The sequence below is a fragment of the Parambassis ranga genome, unplaced genomic scaffold (assembly GCF_900634625.1).
Source record: "Parambassis ranga unplaced genomic scaffold, fParRan2.1 scaffold_63_arrow_ctg1, whole genome shotgun sequence".
Classification (NCBI taxonomy): Eukaryota; Metazoa; Chordata; class Actinopteri; family Ambassidae; genus Parambassis; species Parambassis ranga.
The window spans coordinates 308,811-328,669 of NW_021144808.1; the positions used below are offsets into that span (position 1 = coordinate 308,811).

The window sequence follows — 19,859 nt, forward strand, 5'->3', positions numbered from 1 at the left end:
CACAGAACATTGAATGAAAACCAGTACTGATCAGTTTCAGTTTCGCCTTTATAAAGGGAGAATGCACAGCTCAATACAGACCCCTCGATCTGCTCCTGCAGCTGACCATTTGCATTCTGTCCGTCCCATGCATTAGGCTCGTTTTATTAATCTTACAACAAGGTGTGGTTACATTTACATAGAAAGGCATAAAAGGTAATGTTTTTCAGTGAAACATGCATATTCAATAATCACAAGGTGGAAGGCGTATACAAAACTAAAAGACATTGAAGTTCTCCCACTCACATCTCAGATGTGAGGGTGTGTGTGTATTCTCACAGATCCTCCTGTTACGGCCTTGAGTATATCTTGTCTCTTTGGCAAGCTTGTGTGGGTCAACTTAGGGGTTTGCAGTTCGAATTTCTAAACTAACCATTAAACATCAGAATGCTTTATGACCTCAGTCAGAGGTCACGATCTATGAGCAACCATACACTTTTACCATATGTGCAGACAAACATATATTTTGACCAAGTTTGACCATATATTTCCACAGAGTCTATGGGAAATTACTCGCTTTTGGAGCCAGCCCCCAGCTGTTGCAGCGTGAATTACAAGTTTTGACACTTCCGCATGGGCTTCCACTTTGAGCCCCGAAGGTTGCTGCTTGATCCCGACCTTTCAGCGGAAATGACATCACGTTCCTGCGTGCATAGCGGCTATTAGTCCCTTCAACAACATGTAGAGCCCGGATAGCTCAGTTGGTAGAGCATCAGACTTTTAATCTGAGGGTCCAGGGTTCAAGTCCCTGTTTAGGCAGAAAGCTTTGTTCTCCTGTGACACAGTGTTAGGATGGCCATGTAGCAGCTCAACTTCACAAGTAGGAGTCTTGAGACAGAGGTGGACCTCTATGTAGATATTTATTTTAGCAAGCACATAACAAACATCAATACAACAGGATTACAAATACCTGGGAGAGGTGTTGGACAATAAACTGGACTGGACAAAAAATACTGAAGCCCTCTACAAGAAGGGCCAGAGCCGCCTCTATTTTCTGAGGAGGCTCCGGTCCTTTAACATCTGTCGGACTATGCTGAGGATTTTCTATGAGTCTGTGGTTGCCAGTGCCATTTTGTTTGCTGTTGTGTGCTGGGGCAGCAGACTGAAAGCAGCGGACACAAACAGACTCAACAAACTGATCCGAAGGTGGAGGTGGAGGTGGAGCTGGACTCCCTGACAGCAGTGTCAGACAGAAGGATGCTGTCTAAGCTGCAGGGGATCCTGGAGAACAGCTTCCATCCTCTACACCACGTGCTGCTGAAGTGCAGGAGTACGTTCAGTGCCAGACTGATCCCTCCTAAATGCACCACTGAGCGCCACAGGAGGTCCTTCCTTCCTGTGGCCATCAAACTGTACAACACCTCCCTCTGAGACCAGAACACACTGTCTTGTAATCATATCCATATTGGATTTATTCAGACAAGATTTTATTGCACATGGTACAAGTTGTATTATATATGACTTTAGTCTTCACTTGCCAGGATTTGACTTGAATGTATATTAATGTTTAGAATTTATTAGGTTTTATTTTATATTTTTTATTTTTATGCTCACTACTTTACCTTATTTGTATTTCTGTCTTTTTTGAGTACACACGGAGCACCTGGAACGAAAACAATTTCCCCCTGGGATCAATAAAGTATTTCTGATTCTGATTACCACAGGCTGGGAACCACAGGCAGCATGTGGTCCTGACAGCACACAACAGAAAAACCACCTTACATACAAAATGGCCGCCTTAAATAGCTGCTGCCACACCTGGAGTCCTCTCCCATCCCCAGATAGGTGATCTCCTTCTCCCTCCTTCTACCAATTCATTCGAGAAAAAGGTTCATTCAAGTAGGACATCTAGTGGTGAAAAAAATGAATTGCGGTGTGTGTTATTGGTTCATGGATTGTTTGGGATTTGAATCTTCATGCACATACACACTAGTGTAGTCTCTTTGGACCACACTACATGGTTGAATGGTTTCAGGCTGACACAATAAAATACATTACACTTTCAGTTTCACAGCACGAAGTTGTTATACAAAGTGACATTTGAAGTCAGGGTGTCCGCGGGGTCTTAAAAAGTATTAAAAGTTGATGAATCAATAGTGGGAAAATGAAGGCCCTGAAAGTATTGAAAAGTCTTAATCTTAATTTGAAATGTGTGTGCAGAACTCATACAGCCCTCTCACTGCAGCCTCACACAAACAGACAGACAGACAGGGTTTAAAGACGTTTCGCTGCTGAACAGCAGAATCCGCAGTTCAGGTGAACATGCAGTGGAGGAGCAGGATTTGTTGCTACTATGCGGGTTTTGATAATTTTGCTGTTGACCTGAATGAGTGATGATGACGAGCCGGTCATGTTCAGGGAGGGGGCGTGACGTGCTCGTAGCATCATAACAGACTGAACAGCAGGTCTGAGGACAGTGTTATCTGACCTGTGTGGTTCATCCATGAAGGCTGAGTCACTCTGACTGACAGCAGTCAGCTGGTTTAAGGAGTTATAGAACATGGTTACATGACGAACGCCCATTTAAACAGTATTGTTATTATCCTGCTATAGTGGACCATTGTCTGCCAGTATGATATCTGCATACAGCTAAAACTGTAACAGACAGAATGAAGAGTCTGTCAGCTGGAGCTCAGCTTTAGAACGAGAGGAGACACTGAGGCAGAGGAAGAGAGGTGAGGAAGATGAGAGAAGAGATACTGTAGCTGCATTAGAAACATGTTGAAGAAAACAAATATATATCTCAATCACAACTATTAAATAAATAATAGTGTATATAATTTTAATCATTTTTTAATTCACATTGGAACATTGGTAAAAAAGAAAAAGAAATAAGACCATGTTTCACCTCTTTCTGAGCCTCGTTAGTGCAGTAGGCAGCGAGTCAGTCTCATAAGCTGAAGATTGTGACTTCAACCCTCACAAGGGGCACTTGTTTTAGAGCCAGAATACAGATTACAAAGAGCACACTGTATGTTTACATGTCATCCAGCTCATGTTCATAGAGAGCGTCTGAACTTTTTTTTCTTTTTTCTTTTTCAAGTTTTTCTTGAAGATGTTTCTCTGCTCCTCCAAGCAGCTTCATCAGTTCTAACTGTTTGGTGGGAAAAATGGTTTATATGTGGTGGAGGTGGGTCTGGGTGAAAGTCACTCTTCCAAGCATGTCCCTGCTTGCGTAAGGTGTGTTCATACTAAAGTCACACTGAAAAAGCGGCTGCAGGAGGAGAGCTGGCCCAGTTTGGTTCAGGAAGCAGTGCAGCTGTGTTCATTGATCAGCTGCTGCACGTTGGTTAGCTGAGAACAACTCAGTTTATTCAGGAGTTTACATCGAGACACCTGGACTGAAGGATTGTTTTTTGAACACGTTTCGCCACTTCTCCAAGGCTACGTTCAGACTGCAGGTCTTAATGCTCAATTAGGAATTTTTGGTGAAATCCGATTTTTTGGTGTTGTGAAGTATACAAGGTTATTTACGCAATGACATGATACAGACCACGTATATATTTGATTATATAAGCTTACACTGAGAGAAAAACACATCTGTAACTCTTACAAAGAGTTAGGGAGGAACTCTTTGATGCGGTGAAGGCCAAGCACTAGGAGGCATGGACTAAGATAAATCATCCAACATAGAAGGGACAAAGGGTTTCATAGTCATAAATATGTTAGACCAATTATGATAATTAGTAGGTGGAGATAAAGGGGCAACATGTCCCAATATGGGAATACCAACGAGGGTCTTGAAGAACTACAAAACCCAGGGTATTTTCTTTCACTCAATGTTCTGAATACAGGAGAAGGAATCTGACAATCCGGGGTGACCAGGGAAGGTCACGACAGTGTTTACAAAATAATATGCGACTGCTACCACTCTCCTGTGTGAACGGACTGTGGCCCTGAAGTGACCCGCATGCGCAGAAGAGGACACGACGTCACACAATGTGTGCTTGTGTGGCTTTGTTTACGTTAATGTCCGATCGTAGCCAACATAATTACAACCAAATTAAGAAGAACGCTGAGAAGGAAGAGAGCAGTAGCTGCAGCGTCTGTACAGAGATGCGTGTGGGTGCGGAGTGGTGGGACAGTGATGTCACTGCTTTTAGCGACACTGACTTCATTCATAACATTCAACATTCATAACTTCAGAATGACGAGAACCTTTGAATATGTCTGCGAGCGCACAGTCGACATCTCCCTCATCTGTGAGCCGCGCATTGGAGTTGGGCTCTACTTCCTGGCAACAGGCGCTTGTTGCTAACAACACAGCTTGTCTGCCCGCTCCTGTGTCGCAGAATTGTGACGCCTGTCGCCTTTCACTGACGCAAAAGTCAGATATATGCCGCATAGCCGTTCAGACTGAGGTCGCATTGCAAAATATCTGATACGTATCTGATTTAGGACCACATATGAAAGTGACCTGGGTCGGATATAAAAAAATCGGAATTGAGCTGTTCACACTGTCATGACAATATCAGATACAGGTCACATTAGTGCAAAAAAATGGGATTTGGTCACTTTAGCCTGCAGACTGAACGTAGCCCAAGTGGCTCCATCAGTTCTACTGAACTTGACCAGATGAAGCACATTGGACTTGTTAGGTGTAAACAATTAACTCTTAGAGCTGACAGAGGAGCATAAGATGACCTTGGAGATGCTGGGGATTGAACCCAGGGCCTCATACATGCAAAGCATGCGCTCTACCACTGAGCTACATCCCCCACCTTTGTTAGGGCCTGAGCACTGAGTAGTGCGAAGGCACTACAGACTTCATGCTCAGCCGATGATTAAAGGCTACAATGAGCAGATCACAAGTACTACAAAGGCCCACCTGACCACCTGTGGGGGATTTCTGCCCACTGCAGCTCTCTGCTCATTGATATGAACTCTGACTGTGATAGTGATTCCTGCATGGTACAGATCTGTGCATGGTACAGATGTATGCATGCGTATCATGCCGACATCACACCACAGCAAGGACACTATTTGAGGTTACAACTCTGACATGAAGGCATTATGTGATGTCATCAAACACACCCTACAATGTCATCAAGATCATCTTACAAGATGTCACGAAGGAACCTGACTGAAAAAAGGAAGTAGGAGATTTGGACTGGCAGCATGCGCACACACACACACACACACACACACAGACACGTGCACACAGGTCTTGGTTAAGACCCTACAGGTAAGTATGGACAAGGAATGCTAAAGACAGGCACTGCGGTCTTGACAAGATTTGTCTGTGTGTGTGTGTGCAAGGTGTGTGCCCAGGTAAAGTGCTGCCTCCCCGGTGAGCTGCCTGCTGTCCTTCCTGGTTCTCTGGCGCACTACCAGGGGCCCCAGAATAAACAAACAAACAAAGAAAAACAAAGCATAAACTCCTGGACCCCTTCTAAGCAGCACCAGGGCGCGGCACTGCATTAACGGTACGAGGGGCACGAGGATTCTCGTGAGTGCAGCTTATTAAAAAAACGTGTTTTATGGAGACGTGGCTGCACTCAGACATCCCGGAAACCTCCGTCGCTGCCCCGGCTTTGTGACCATACGGGTGGACAGAGATGTGACTGGCAGCGGTAAGAAGAAGAGAGGAGGGATTGTGCTATATGTGAGTAAACAGTGGTGCAAACCCGCACATGTCCGTGTCAAGGAGCGTCTCTGTAACCCGACTGGAAATCTGCAGTGAGCCCTGAATTTTTACATGTTCAAAATATCTGTTTGCTTCACATCTACTCATATTATTTACCATCGTTGGTGTTGAGTATGTGACGGAGCTCAGGAGGGGAGGGGAAAAGGGACAGACAATGACATTTATGTAGGCTAGAATAACAAAATCTATTGTGAATATAATATTAAATAAAACAGCTGCTTTAACATGAAAAGAAGTTGTTCACTGGCTCCTCACACAGACACATGTCCAGGAGTCAGGCGTGTGCAGCTTGTTTACAGTGAGGGCAGCTACTGAGATCACAGGTTCTATTCAACCAGCATCCTGATTAAAAAGAAAGAAAGAAACTCCAAGTACTTCATGTGACCTGCGTATTCACAGCGAGCACAAATGGAAATGCTGATTAACACGCGGCAGTCTCCTACTTTGATCCATTCTGGGACTATATTCTGACGGAGCACTGCTACATGCGCACAGAGATCACGCCGCACCTGAAAACACACCGTCAACATACCAGCATGGCTATAGGCTGCTGAGACCTGTCCAACAGACAGCGCGTCGCTTGGCACAGTTTTCAATGCGCGCTCTCATTCCTCTGGTGCAGTACGCTCACATGTGTGTGTGCACGCCTGTGTGTGTGTGTGTGTGTGTGTGTGTGTGTGTGTCGGGGGGCGGAACTCCTCTGCAGCGGAGAAATGTGCGAGCATGCAGAGACAGAAACGACACGCCGAGCAGAATGGAGGCTGCCACTCCTAAAAAAAATTCAAACTAAATATCAGAGAAATACTGATGGGGCAATCAATAATAAAAATAAAATGCACAGGACAAGCCTCAGTAAATAAGTGCGTGTGAGAAATATGTGCGGGCCGCACTAACACTAAACTTTGATGTCAAGTGGGGGCCACAAAATATCGGTTGCGGCCCGCTACTTTGAGACCCCTGGCGTAAGGGAACCACACAGCCTCTGCTCTCTTGTTTCTGTGCTCCTGTAATACCTTTCATTCTGCTCTGTAGCCACTTAAGGTTTATATCCATTTTGATGTTGTTGTTGTCACATACACACTGTCACAAATGTTTGATTGAACGCTGGCTATCATACACAGGAAGAGGGATGCGATAGACGTGTATCCAGTGATTAGCCTGGCTGCCTCTCTAAACCCCTCTGGAAATGGTAAAAGCATTTTTGTAACTTCTATACAGATCCACAGTTTACTAAACATCGCAGATTGACACTAAGAGGCAAGAGATGGTGTAAACTAGCACACAGAAAGATGTTTTATATAGGCTACTATGAATGAGCTGAGACACTCCATAAATCATGTGTACAGGTGTACCTGAAGGGGCAGATGGAAGCTACAGACAGCAGGTCATCAGCACTAACAGAAGAGACGACTCAACAAAAAGGCACGAGACGTCGTACAATATGTGGTCTTAATAATACAGTTACATTGTTCTAAGTGTTTTGTTGTTGGATTTCAGTTACCACCCCCATGTACGTTGGTATCAGACGGTCAACTGTGCAGTTGCAAGAGTGATCTTGGTGAACCCAGAAAGTCAGCGCTGTGATTTCTTCTCTGACAGAGTCATCTACAGGTCTGTCAGGACCAGACCACCAGTGTTTGCTCACTCACTTTCATCACATCCAACATTCAGTGGAACTTTCTGTCCAGAGCATTTTACACTGGTGGTAGTGGGTACATGTTCGCCATGCCAGTCTGTAAATTAGACAAACAAACGGTGTCACACAGTTCCGGGTTACAGTTTAATGTAAAGGGCATCTCATTCAGTCACTTTCCTTTGGTGCTACTGTGATTGTTCTGTATTCTGTTGTTTCTGAATAATACAGCTGTCTCATAATTGGATTTAAAGGAAATCTACATTTAATTTGTGATTACATTATCATGAAATTTGATTGGCCTAACATTATACTAATTTAGCAAAGATATCTTTACTCTGCTGCAGTTACATTCATTCATGTCAGGGAACAAACTTCTTTGTTTGCACAGACTCAATATACCCGCCCTCATTTGTGTCAGATTTTCATTGTATACATTACATAACAGTAGAATAAAGCTTGCCCATCTGATTCCTAAGACCTTCTATCAGCAGCAAATATGTAACTTGGTTGTTGGTGCATTTCTTGACTGTCAGTATACATGATTCCTTGTGGTTGCTCACCTGAGGGAAGCTTCCAAGGAATTATAGTGGTTTATTGGTTCACCCTGACAAAGAATGAGGAGGGATATAGGGGAAGATTATAGAGTTTGAGAGATGATCATGAAACAATGTAGAATATTAATGTTCCCTTTTGTGTTTTTGCAAATTGAAATCGTAAATTGCCTTAAATGCTTCAGAATTGCAAACAAGTGACCTGGTATGGAGGAAACTTGGAGTGTGTTGATGCCCTCTTTTTGTTCTGCAGTGGCAGAGTGAATGGTCGTCAGTACAGAGCCGACCTGGAGCTTTACCAGAATATTGTTGCTGAACAGTGCTGCTGGGAAATGAAGTCCAACCAACCCGTTCTCAAACTAGTCAAACAGCAGCAGGGACACTGGGAAAGACTTGTCAGGACTAAGGTACTCAACTTGTGTTCAGTCTACAGCAGAAATATAGAATTTTTCCACATCGTCTTTTGATTGATTTCAAAGGTGATTTATCTTTCTAGAATATTTTTGTGAAAATGTTACTTTTGAATTATTAGTCAGTTGGAAAAAATATTCTCCCTTGCTGTCAAAGTAAATAGTGGCCAGTATAGAGTAAGTAATAAGAGTAATCAGAGTAAGTAATTCTCACGAAATACTAAGTGGTATCAAGAAGTATGAAAAAAAAAACATATAAAATAAATAACATAAAAAAACTATGAAACCTGTAGTAATATACAAATGGTCCACCAGAGGGAGCCAGCGCGAGTGTGTGTGTGTATATATATTTATATACCAAGCGAGCGGCACCGGCAGGAGTGCCGAATTCACATTTAAATGTAAGTAAAGAGCAGTAGTTGGAGAGTTTTAAAATGCTAGTAGCATTAAAAAAAATGAGTTTTATATTTACAAACATGACGTCCTGTTGATACGAGGCGCTGTAAACTAAACGTTTTGATTGGATGTTGTTTCTTGTTGTTTACTGTAGTATAGTATAAAGTATAGTTCACGTGAGGAGCAATATTATCGTTATTATATCAAACGGTCATTCTGCCTGTTGTCATTTTGTTGTAGGAGGAGCAGAGAGAAACAGAAGAAACCTGACAATTGATAACGGAGGAGATGAGGCTGGAGAGGGAGGGAGAGGAGAGAGGAGAGAGAGAGAGAGAGAGGGAGGGAGAGAGAGAGAGAGGGAGAGAGAGGAGAGAGAGAGAGAGAGAGAGAGAGAGAGGAGAGCGAGAGGAGGGAGCGAGAGAGGAGAGGGAGGAGAGAGAGAGGGGAGAGGGAGAGAGAGAGGGAGAGAGAGGGAGGGAGAGAGAGGAGAGAGGAGAGAGAGGAGAGGAGAGAGAGAGGGGAGAGAGAGAGAGAGGGAGAGAGAGAGAGAGAGGGGAGAGAGAGAGAGAGGAGAGAGAGAGGGAGAGAGGGAGAGAGAGAGAGAGGGAGAGAGAGAGAGAGAGGAGAGAGAGAGGAGGGGAGAGGAGGAGAGGGGGAGAGAGAGAGAGAGAGGAGGAGCGAGAGGGAGGGAGGGAGGGAGCGAGAGGAGAGAGGGAGAGGGAGAAAGGGAGGGGAGGGCGGGGAGGGAGGAGAGAGGGGGAGGGAGAGAGGATGAGAGCAAGAGGGAGAGAGAGGGAGAGGAGAGAGAGAGAGAGGGGAGAGAGAGAGAGAGCGAGAGAGAGGGAGGGAGGAGGGAGAGAGAGAGAGCGAGCAGAGAAAGAACGGACAGACAAGTTATGTTACAAGTTGGGAGGCTCAGGCATTATTTTATATCTGTCATGTCAAAGTTTATCCAAAATATTGAGTTGGAGTTATTAGTGTTTGTATTGCAGCAGTTTTAAATGGTGTTTTCCACTTAGGTCCATTAACTCCTATTATAATACTACATTTTAATATCAGAGCCATAACAACATGGAATCATGCATTTCTTAATGTAAGGGTTTCATTTGTGAGGACATGTCAAAGTTCATGATCATAAATTCAGCTTCACATTCTTCATTTCACTGCTTCTAAGACAAAAACATGTTCTGACCTGAAATCACAGTCAGTGATTCAAATGAAAGTGAAACATCATCAACATTTAAAGCACAAAGTTGAAGCTGCTGTCACTTCCACACACTCTGCTTCTACACACAGCACAGACTCACTGAGGAACCAGAACCCAACCAGAACCCAGCATGTAGAGGCTGAGTGAATGTGGTGCTGAAGGTGTGGAGGTGGATCAGTGTGTCAGAGGAGACTCTGTAGAAGGACAGAGTGCCAGCAGGACAGTCCACATACACTGCTGCTCTGTCAGAGACACAGGGGGAGGAGATGAATGTTACTGTGTCATTGTGACAGACATAGTAACCATGATCAGAGCAGAACAGACTCCAGGACTGATTGTTTCTTCCAAACCTGCAGTCAGCACTGTCTCCTTTCCTTCTGATTCTTCTGTAACTCACTGATATTTCAACCCCTCCTCTCCACTCGACCTCCCAGTAACAGCGACCAGTCAGAACATTTCTACACAGCAGCTGAGGACACCAGTCAAATCTGTCTGGATGATCAGGATATGGCTGCTCCTCCTCCACATGTGTCACCTTCCTGTTGTTGTCAGACAGTTTGAGCTTTGTGTTCACTGAGTTTGTGTCGACTTCAAGTTGACAGAAATCTGATGGAGAGAAAAAGACACAGCTGCAGTTTATCATCTGACACATCTGATGGCTTCATTCTGTCTTTACTGACTGATGTGTTGTTCATTCATACAAAGTTTATCATCAGACTTTTTGTCACTAATGTTTGAATGAACAAACACACAACTATCAGCTTTGTGTTCAAACACAAACTGGATATTTGCAGCAATGTGAGTAAAGACAGACGACACATTTAGAACATGAGAAGAACAGCAGCATCAACTGTATCATTGGATAAAGAGCATCATCCAAAAGCTCCTTCATCAGAGTCTGGAGGAGGATCTGGACTGAAAGACCAGACTCAGACCTCCTGATCTATCCTGATATTGTTCCACTGTTACTATTGTAAATACTTATTCCGCTTCTGTATTATTCTCCTTCTTCTGGACACATTTTCAGCAGAACTAGTCCCACAGCTTTAATGTGAGCGACCTGAAACTTTTACAGGACGTCCGGCTGTACCGGGACACCTGTGCTATGACTTTTCTTTCCGTTCCGACGTACGGTTTTCACGTAAATCGCAAAAAAACCAGTGGGCGAACGACATAGACGGTGAATGGGGAGAGAGAGAAAAAAAGGCAAAAGTCACAAAACCAGGAAGCCGAAAACTGAGGGAGCCGTTTCCATGGTAACCTCCACAGGTGCTCTGACTGACTTCTCTGATGAAATCAGCAAAGATGGGCGCCCCATTAACAATGCATTGGGTTCATTCAAACCAATGTAACTTCACTGTATTGATCCATAGAGAAGCAGACACACACACACACACAACCATACAGGAACATACACAACTACACTCACACACACACACACAAACACACACACACAACCATACAGGAAAATACACAACTACACTAACATACACACACACATGCACACACACACTGATTTTCAAAATAAAAGCCTCCAAATCATTACAGACCTTACTAGGCCTGGTAAACTACATACAATCCACCCAGAAATATGCAGACACACACTATACACACCTGCCAACACACAGACACACAAACATGGATTTTCAAAATAAAAGACCCTGCACAATAACAGGATATGGCTGACGTGTAGATTTTCAAAATAAAACACTTAAACATGTTTTAACATGCATTAGGGAGTGTCCCCAACCCACCCCCCCCCCCCCCCCCACACACACACACACACACTTACACAGACACACACTGATTTTCAAAATAAAAGCCTCTAATTCATTACACAGCTAACTAGCGCTAGCCACCCCTACAAATTATACATCAAATCGACCGGCTCGGTCAGGACTACTACCCTCTGACCTCTGACATATTGAGTCCCCATGTCTGTGCCACTTTTTGTTTTGACAGGCAAGCCACTTAAGCTGACCTAACCCCCCTCATAGGAAATAATGGAAAACTGGTGAGATCCCTGACAAAACCCAGCTAACTTTGGAAGCCTATCAGTCTGGCATGCCTCTACACAGAATATTCATTTCAACTGCAAACTGCTCATAAGGAGTTGGACTTTATCATACTGAGTCCTCATGTTCATGTCTTTTACCAAACTTCATAAAATAGCAGCCAAAGTCACATCCACATCTTTAGGATTCCTCCATTCAGAATGAATGGAGAAGCTTGGGGCCTATTAAACCTTATATAAAACCAATCAGAAACACTGTAAAAGCATGAAATGTCATCAGTGGCATCTTTCACATCTGCCAGTGATCAGGAATGAGGTTTGGTGGTATATAATGGGGCGGACCGGCAGCAGAGTGTGGGTGAGCGCGCATTGGCCCACTCAAAATGTCTTGTGAAATTTTCTAGGTTATATATACAATAGTTATTTCTATTTTCTTTCCTGTTTGGTTCTTCTGTCCTTATGTTCCTTTCTTTGGTTGGGATTGTTGGTGCATTATCATTGAGGGTTTTTCCTGTAGAACAGACCAAAAGTCCAGTTCATATGTTCACTGGGCCGAAGCCTCTGTCATAAAATCAATAATGTCATAATATGCCACCAGTACTGTTGTCCACAGGATGAAATCACACCTTTAAAAATGATTATTATTTATATATATTTAACATTTCACCACAAGATGGCAGCAAACATGGTCAAACTCTCACCACCCAGTTTTGCCAGTGATCTGTGTTTTTTTATTGCCCATTTCTAAAATGGCAAGTGTGAGTAAGAAAAGGAAGGTTGACGGCGAAGGCCGAAGTTTCAGGACAAGTGGAAATGGAAGAAGAATGTGAGGGCAAGACATCTTGCACATTGAAACCTGTGTTGGAGCCAGACCTGCCCCCTTTACTGCAGCTGAGAGCCCAGTCTCTTCCTTCTCATCAGAGGTCCCTCGTTAATCGGGGTTACGTTCCAAAAATAACCCGCAAAAGTTTACAGTTTTACAGTTATTCTAGATGCTTTAAGGCTGTGAACCCCTCACTACACACTTTATACTCCTTTCTCTCCTGTTCAAACACTGTCAGAGTTCAAACCTTCATAGAAAATAAGTCCAGTGTTACAGAATGAAACCAAAGCACAAAGCAAAATAAAAGGAAATATAATAAATGAAGATTAAAAAATGGTTTGTGAAATGAAAGTTGTGGCGGCTGCACTAAAATGAATGATAAGTTAATGTGGTCTGTTCAGAGCTGTCAGTAAAAGCTTGTTTAACTGGTTTCGGCTGTCCCGCCTAACAAATGAAGAGATTGCTTCCAAAACGCTATAAATCCAGAAAAAAGTGTTTTCTTTCAAAAAGGGTTTATATGAAACTTCTAGTTTATGTTTCAAACTGTAATATATCATCATGAGTTTGTAATAACATCAAAAATCTAATCTATATTTTGATTTTAAACATTTATTAAACACCCAAAAAGCTATAAATCCATTCATCACAAAACTCATTTTATGTATTTATATATGTATTTCTAATAATGTTATTTCGCCGGCTGTCAGTTGATCCGCATGACAAAAGTTTTTCTCTTTAGTATGTGAACAGGAAGTGGCCGGGTATTTTCCCTCCAGCTGAGTTTCGGGATTCTGTATGGAAGGCTTCCGCTTTTTTTCCCATGGAAGAAAAGAGGACTGCCTCATGGATACTGTCAAAGTTATTCATGTCACATAGCTAAAACATTTAAAAGACGACTGGACATACTTTCTATCTACTGACAGGGCGCCGCCATGACAGTTGGAAAGCTGCCCCGTGATTGGTTGAATGGAAATGCTGCATTGTGCTGAAAATCAGGGCGTTTGTAGCAGATTGGGAAAAAAGTGAAGAAGCGGTGCAGGGAAACATGGCGGATAACGTGTTTTGTTACTAATTGATTAAAAGCTTTAAACAGACCCCGTGTGAAACTTATTTTGGTGGTAACTCGTTTTCTTAAACAGTGGCGTTTCTCGCCCTAACCCCTAACCCTAATAATGCTGCTCACAGCTCAGTGTCTCAGTGTCTTCACTCTTCAGTCCATCAGTCCAGTCTGACCCTTTGGATGAGATTCTTGTGTCTGAGTCCTGCCTGCTTTGGACTGTGGAGCTGTTTCTTCCTGTGTTTGGACCTTTTCAACCCTTTGTGGTCTCTTATTGGATTTTGTCTTTTGTCTGCTTTGGTTGTCTCTGTTATGTCCCAGGCTGAGGGGAAACCCACACACAGCATGTCTGCACCTCCCCACTCGTCCCCACTCTCAGATCGGCAGCTACACAGGCTGGTTCAGTGTTAGGCTGCAGTTCATGAACTCAGAGCTGAGCAGTGCCCAAACAAACACAGAAGACACTACAACACACTAAAGCTCCCTAACAAGAGAAAAAAGGAAAACCAATGACAAAGCTGGAACCTAAAACTCCTGCTGGGGAGTAATAAACTCCAGTAAACACCAAAGAAATCCAACCGCCGAGGCTGCGCTACAACAGCTTCTGATGGACTGATAGAACACTGACTCATGCACATATACATGAGGAAAGACTGAGTCAAACTTACACTTCCTCAGCCCAGGTTTTAACCTCTGCTCTCCACCATGCTCCACCCTGCAGGAAGAAACACAGTCAGAATGATTTTCTACCAACATGAGTCCCCAAACTGCTGAATCAACATGACGCAGAGTTCCTCAGTTTGTCAGAGACACACAAACAGACTGAAACTCATCTGTGTCGACTCCAGAAGAGTCTCTCCTGATCTGCTCTGTGTTTATTCATGTCCTCCATTCTGTGAAATATTGCTCTCTGTCAGTGCTTTACTGTAAATCCTCTTCATGCAGCAACAGTGTAGGTTTGATCTCAGCATTGTGCTTTATCCAAAGCAGCAACAAAGCCACACTGTCTCTGACTGTTTGTTCCTTTCACTCTATATGCAAACACAAGCCTGGTTCACATGTGTCATGGATGGGAAGAGTTTCTGACACACTTCAAATAAATACATTCACTCATGTCTGTGTGTAGTTTTTACAGTGATAATATTGTAGGTCTCCCTGCTCTCTGTCTCTGACTGAAGGAACTCCTCCTTCTACATTGTGTTTGTTGTTCTCCTCTGAAGCTTCACATATGGATTGTTTCAGGAACATTTGTTTGTGGAATAATTCAGTGGTTCTTACAGCTGAAGGACATTCATAAGTAGGGCATCATTTAGTATTTGATCTGCACTAAGTGTGACTGAAATCAGTCTGTTTGTATTTTTGACATGAAGAACGTGTATAAAGAAAAGTGAAGTTAACATGATGGACACTTAATGATGGAGGAAGATGAACATCAGGGTATCCAGTGATTATTTCTTCTCTGCAGTTTCAGTCCATCCATCAACAGCTGTGGATATATGAGCTAAACTGACAGACTGAGGAGGACTCATGCTCTGTGGTCTCTGTGTACTGAGAGTCTTCAGACTACAATCTGGACCGTTGAGTAAGCAGGACAGCAGCTTCACTCCTGAGTCTCCTGGATGATTGTAGCTCAGGTCCAGCTCTCTCAGATAGGAGGGGTTGGAGGTCAGAGCCGAGGCCAGGAAGCACAGCCCTCCTGTGTGATCAGACACCCTGACAGACTGGAGGTACAAAACATGTCCTGAACTCAAGAAGAAAGAAGGAAAATCCAACAGTCTTCAACATGAACATGAAGCAGAATTTAACTGATGATCAACAAGCTGGATCCTGACCTGAGAGGTCTCCAGTCTGCAGTCGGACCCCCTAATCCGTGAGACAGCTGCTTCACTTCCTGAATCCTGCAGGTCATTATTATCCAGGTCCAGCTCTCTCAGACTAGAGGACTGGGAGCTGAGGACCTGAGGACAGAGCTTCACAGCTTCTCTCTGAGAGGTTTACAGCTGCCAGCTCTGAAAGAAATGAAATGTGGTACATTTAACATATACTGAATAATTGTAAGAAGTAGAGCAGTGCAATGAAAAAAAACAATTCTACAACATGAAAGGACACTATGTCTAAGCTTAGTAATGTCAGTGGTTATAATTTGTGAATTATGTTTGTTACACTTTTTTTATTATTAATCATCTGTCATTTCTATGGCAGATGACCAGGAATCAGGCCAATCAGAAAAAAATGTATTGTTGCCAGGTGAGGTCTGAGATTCAGCTGCAAGCACACCGGCAGCAGAAGTTATGGCATACTAGGGCAGGCCAGGAGTGAGAGACAGGGAGCGGGTTTCCTTCTATATTGATCCTCCCTCTGTGTTTCAGTCACTTCATGTGAAACTGATTGTGTGCTGATCAACTACAAGCAGACACATCAGCACACGATTCATGTGAACTAAGTTACCTGTTGTGCAGCTTTTTTTTGGAGGCTTTGGGTAATCGTTTCTATCGTTTAATCTGATCTGTTCTGTGAAGTCTCTAAAACCTGACAGTGCAGCTGATGGGCCTCCTTGGGAATACAGTGAAACAGAAATGTGGTTTTTGTGGTTAAAGTCATGGTGGCACAGAGGTAGGACAGTAACAGATGTAAACATTTTGTTCTAATAAACCTGTTAGTGTAGTGCCACCATGAGGCTGACAGAACTGTTTCATTTTCAGTTGGTTTATATTTGTCATCATGGCTTAAAATAAATAAGGAGTTATTGAATCTCTCAGTAATAGTTGTTGAGTTAACCCTTTACTTCTGTCAGTATAATAGCTGTTGAAATCCACCAGAATGCAGGAAATGGCTTCTACTTCATCCAAATGTTCTGGGGGACGGTACCTCTGATACTTTTCCACATTAAAACCATACAGCCTGTCCTTATTAGCTTTAGATATGATTCCAGCCTCAGACCTTTCTGGTGTATTTCCAGGCTATTCTTTAAGGTCCAGTGACTTCATATTGTTCATCTTCAGCAGTTTCTGTTTCATAACTTCCTAATGTTCAAAGGTTTTCTACTTTCACAATAAAACAGCTTCATCTATTCAAAGTGTTTCAGCAACTTAAATCAGACTGCAGATTCTCCAGCAATTCAGAGCAATCCTTCACATCATTCAGAGCAATGCTTCAGCTGCAGCAACCAAACTACATTTTCTGCAGGAAATGCTTTCTAGTTAACTTTGTGTTCATAGTGTGTCAATTCATATTTTCGTCTTGTTTAATGAGCTGCAGTTTATGTTATAGATGTACTTGCACAATCCATCATCATTAATCTCTTGAGTGAAGCCTACATCTAGAAGGTTTCATTCCTAAATGTGTTTTGTTTGTAACCCAGTTTAAAATCCCCACATGTTTTAATGAGTGTTGATCATTTCAGTTCAAGTTTAAATGTGTAAGCATTTAAAATGTGATTTAAAAGGGTAAAAAGTGTTACATGTTTGTTGTGTTAGGTTAAAGAATGTTGCTGAAAGATGTCACACCAGCATAGATGGGGTTAATAACAATGACAGGACCGTGAGCACAGTGGTGACACAGACTAGGAGAGGTGTGTCGGAGAAACATGTGTAACAGAGATTTTCTGTCTTCATTTCTAGTTAGCAGTGCACCAAAACGGTGTGTAACTTGTGTCTTAAGGTTTGTTGACAGGACAATCTGTGAGAAGAAGTCTAGCAGCATACTGAGAGGCGGGAAAGACTTTCGCCTGCTGCGGTATATGTCAGTCTGTAATCATTTAAGCTGCTGCTTTCTAGAGTGTATTAAGGTGTGGGGCCACAACTTTTGTTTAAGTGACCTTGAGGTTGGTAAACTGAGTTTCTGAATTCATTAGAGGGTTAAGAAAAAAAGGTTTATATTGTGTTTTTGCCTCCAAACAGCTGGAGTGTTTTCTTTTAAAAAGTGACATTTGATGTTTAAGGCTCCAAAACAATATTCTAATTTTATTTTCATGTCTTAGTTCACCAGCATTAACCTTTTCTTAAATACAGAGAATTATTTTTCTAAAACCTTGTGTTGTGTTACTTATTACTCACCTGAGAAAGGGCAGGGATTCAATTGCAGAGACATATGCAGACGTAGTTAAGATCTTCATTAAAAATATAATTAAAGATGGCAATTTGATTGATGGGTCAAACACTGCACTTGTGTGTATTAAGGGACATCCAAGATAATAATTAAAACTGAGTTAATCAGGGTTAAGAAACATTGGATAAATACTTTAAAAGAACCTAAAAGCCTGCCCTCATCTGTAATGTGGTGAGAGTTGCTCTCTGGCACTTCCTGCTGTTTTTCATTTTCTTGCTCGTTTCCTTGTTTTGTTCTTTCCAGGCGCGATGGTCCAGCTGGGTGGAGTCGTGGCTTCTTCTCACCTGGGTTCCGTTTCCCGCCCATTCCGCCGGCTACTTAAGCGCCGCCCTCCCTTCTCCTCGGCGCCAGTTCTTCAACTGCTATTTTTCGTACTAAGCAACCAGCCACCTTTCTGTCCGTTCCAAGTGACCAGTGACTTACCTTGTTTTTTGCCTAGGCCTCCAGCCACGCCACCCGGTGTTTCTCGCCCTGGACCTGAGTTGTGCTTCGCCCTCGTGGTTGTTTTTCGTTCCTCCTTCAAGTTACCTCGTAGTTCGCCCTTGTGGTTGTTTTTGGTTATATTTGGGACTCAGCTCAGTTTTCTCCTCAGTGGTAGTTTTTTTGTTTTCTCTATTAAAGTGAGGTAAATGTACCTGCTTCTGGATCTCCGTCTGTGATCGCACATAACATCCATCAATATGACTACAGAGGGGAGCGCTACATGTTGTTGAAGTGTTTTCTATCTTCACATATGTTTGTCGGAAATATTTTACACCAGAAAGTTCCAACATTTTATCTTGGAACTCATTTGTACTAGTTATATCTACAACTCATGCTGATATACAACTGAAACAAAACATGCTGCATCTCAAAGAGCTTTAGTAAACCCAAACCTTACACCTTATACACATGTCTGTGGTCCTTTCTGTCTGTCAGTCCTGACAGATGATTTTAAAAACTGGACCTCAGCCTAATAATAACATTAACTGACCTAAGAACCTGCAGTATGCAGTGAGGACTGTCCAGTCCAGCACATAGCTGCTTCAGTCCTGAATCCTGCAGCCTGTTCCGGTTCATGTCGAGCTCTGTCAGATGGGAGGGGTCGGACTCAGAGCTGATGGCCACAACTTTCCCAGTGAGTCCTCTGAGAGGTCACAGTCAGAAAGTCTGTGATGACAGAAATATCAGAACATTATGAAAGGGACACTTTAAGTAGTAGCAGTGATCTCATTTGATCTGACTGTTTGACATGTAACAATAGTTCTGATCATTCTCATGTCTCATTTTGACAGTGTATTTCACTTTATTCCTCTGTTGTAGGTTCTTCCAGCTGATATTGCTGACAGATAAATTCTTCTCTTTCATGCAGAGACTTAAAGAGTTATTCTGTTGTGTGACATCCTGATTGAACTGTTTGTGTAATGGTATGTGTCTGCATGTTTGTATACCATGATGTTGGGCTGCAGTTTTTGCAGTCTTTGTATCTACACTCAACAAAAATATAAACGCAACACTTTTGTTTTTTGCTCCCAATGTTTCATGAGATGGACTTGAAGATCTAAACTCATTCAGATACACAATATTACCATTCTCTCAAACATTGTTCACAAATCTGTCTAAATGTGTGATAGTGAGCACTTCTGCTTTGCTGAGATAATCCATCCCACCTCACAGGTGTGCCACATCTAAGATGCTGATCTGACATCATGATTAGTGCACCAGGTGTACCTTAAACTGCCCACATATAAACGGCCACCCGAAATGTGCCAATTTTGTTTCTGCTTTATTGGCGGTCTGGGGACTCAGAACCAGTCAGTATCTGGTGTGACCACCATTGCCTCATGCAGTGCAACACATCTTTTTCGCATAGAGTTTATCTAGATTGTCTATTGTGGCCTGTGGAATGTTGGTCCATCCTCTTCAATGGCTGTGCGAAGTTGCTGGATATTAGTGGGAAATGGTGCACGCTGTCGTATACGCCGGTCAAGCA

The 19,859-nt window shown here is 42.9% G+C and overlaps 2 non-coding genes across 2 annotated transcripts; one reads left to right on the forward strand and one right to left on the reverse strand.

Moving 5' to 3' along the window:
* The first annotated feature begins 725 nt into the window (after positions 1-725).
* On the forward strand, positions 726-798 carry trnak-uuu (transfer RNA lysine (anticodon UUU)). The gene has a single exon. It is a non-coding gene; the product is annotated as a tRNA-Lys (tRNA).
* Positions 799-4,685: 3,887 nt separating this feature from the next.
* trnaa-ugc (transfer RNA alanine (anticodon UGC)) lies at positions 4,686-4,757 on the reverse strand. Its single transcript has one exon. It is a non-coding gene; the product is annotated as a tRNA-Ala (tRNA).
* Between the last annotated feature and the right edge of the window lie 15,102 nt (positions 4,758-19,859).